Raw genomic sequence first — 2,766 nt, forward strand, 5'->3', positions numbered from 1 at the left:
TTACTTACCAAGGTGTAACTAATAGCTTGTTTTGAAGATGCTGATAGTCCAAACGGAAAGAAGTTAGGGTCTAGATATAGATATGTTTTTGCTATGCTTACACATTGGCAATATTCACCAATAAAGTCAGGGGATAAGAAGCAGTTGGTAAGCCCATCTGTGCTTGCTCTTCTTGGGGAATTAATGCCCTCTATACATGCTCATTCTAGCCCTATGGACCTCAACCTTCTTTTCAAATCCGAGTTTATGCAATTTGTTTTATTAATTTATCAAAGTAATGCAAAGTTTGACGCTTACTTCTCCCCTTTTAACTGGCTGTGAGTTTGCATCCCTATCTAAAGAAAAGCATCACATCCTCTTTCTCTAATGTGTTCTCCTTTCATGCTTGTGACATCCATAATAAGTGGCTTACTTATCGTTAGCCCCTGCTTGATCTTCAAGCTGTTACAGACCATTTCACATGGGGAGAGCCAAAAATAGCCACAGTCATCTGCAGAGAAAACCATTAGCCACTTTGCTTGAGAATTTTAGAAGTTTGTCATCTTGCCTGTCTTGCCATGAGCTATTGGAGGGCAGAGGACAAACCTAGTTACAGAGTCCCTGGTTCCTAACATTTATTGAGAACTTGCATGTATCTGCCACAATCCTAAGATCTATTTCCCACCTTATCAATGATAGATATTGTCTATAGGTTTACACTAAGAACAAGTCATGTGTCGGGAACAATACAGCTTGTGAGTGGCTCTGTGAGCATCAGACACACATGTGGTGTACATACATACACATACATACATGCAGAAAACATGCATACACATAAAATAAAAATAAGTGCATCTCCAAAAAGAGTTACTTTTTAAAAATAATATATAATCTCCCATTATATATGTGCACCAATTCAACCAATCCCCTTCATTAGGGATAAGGGCTATTTCCAGACTCCTGTCCTCTTTGCTTCCAAATGATGAGCCTGTGAACCATGGACCTGTTGGCTGAAGTACACACATCTCTTTTCAATAGATATCGGATTACATTATTTCAAGGTTTGCTGATTTAAATCCTTATAACATAGACTTTTCTGTGTGAAATCAGACAGTATCGTTAGAAGTCTTAGCTCTAATATATTAACTTTCTTCTATACCCAGAGTAAAATTTGCAGGAAACACATATGACAGGCTCATGTAAGACATTTCAAAGGTACAGAAGAATTTAGAATAAATCCAGGATAACATTTAATGGCTTTAAGAATATATACATTTATCAATACCCTTTCCCCATGTATGTGTGTTTATAAGCACTCATGCATGCCACATCTCATGAGTAGAGGTTTCAAGACAAACTTGTTAGTGTTTGTTTTCTCTGTCCATCATGTGGATTCCAGGGTCAGACTTAGGCTATTCGGCTTGGTGGTGTAAGGGCTTTTGCATTCTAAGCCACCTGTCCAGCCTCAAGTTTGTTTTGGGGTGTCCATGATTTAGACTGGCTCATGACTTGGGCTTCTTCTAGATCAAAGTTAATGGGATAGAAAACAGAAAAAATATTTATGTTAATTTTGCGAAATATATTCATTTTAAAAGTTGTAACTAAATTTTTTTTAATCTACTGAATAAACAGTAGCAATACTCTAGCAAGCCTATGTATGATTGAACACAATTTTGGAGAACGTGCCATAGGACAGACCTGTTGCCACAGTTACACGTCCCTTGGCTGTTTTAATAGTTGACATCTCCAGTCTCCAATTGCTGTCTTAGTAATTACAAAGAGCGAGAGTTTGCTAAGGGTCTCACGTGACTGGCTTTCCCTGCCTCTCAGCACTTACATGTCAAAGAGGATGACATTGAGGGCAGATGGCAGCCCTGACCCTGCCGTCTGGAGAAAGTTATCTGCGGTCACTCTTGTCAGGCTCTGTGCTTGCAGAACAGACAGATCTACTCTCAGGATGGCACCAGGAGTGGGTCCTAATTAGTTATCCTTAATTTGGTGACAATGTAAATATTTAAATCAGGGCTCCAGCACGACACAGTAGAGAGATGCCAAAAGGAACCAGATCACCTCATACGGCTGAGCGCCCTTGACCACATTAATTACCTCTCTAAAATTGAGCTAAGATACTAATAATCTCTCATAATGACACAAAAATAAATCAGGTAAATAAGAGAGAAGTAGAGAAAGCCCACCTCAGAATAAATGCCACTAGTGTATCTAATGACACTGTCAACAGAATCACCCACGGGTGAGAGAAAGCACGTGAACGACACATGTCTGGTACAGGTAACAGCAAAACTATGCAAAAAGACAAATCAAAAACCCCAAAACTCAAGAACAATAATGCAAACAAACAACTTAAAGAAAAGGGATTTGAGCAGACATTTTGCTAAATAAGACACAAAAAATTAAAAAAAAACAAATAAAATCATTGGTCCTATGTTTCATGCTTATTACAATGTCTGGCATCAAACAAAAAGATAAATCACGTCCAGACTCTGTGTTGTTGGTAAGGATGCAGAATGGCACAGTTACTGCTGAAAACAAAATCGTGGTTCCTCAGAAATAAAATTAGAAGCACAATATTGTTGTGGTATGAATATGAAATGAACCACACAGGCTCATGTGTTGAAATTTTGGTTTCCAAACTGGTGGTGCTATTTTGTGACATTGTGGAAAATTTAGGAAGAATAGAGGAAGCAGGTCACAGGATCACTGTGTGTGTATGTGTGTGTGTGTGTGTGTGAGAGAGAGAGAGAGAGAGAGAGAGAGAGAGAGAGAGAG

Source organism: Alexandromys fortis, unplaced genomic scaffold (assembly GCF_014885135.2).
Source record: "Alexandromys fortis isolate MF-2015 unplaced genomic scaffold, M_Fortis_MF-2015_v1.1 scaffold_8_1_9099942, whole genome shotgun sequence".
NCBI lineage: Eukaryota > Metazoa > Chordata > Mammalia > Rodentia > Cricetidae > Alexandromys > Alexandromys fortis.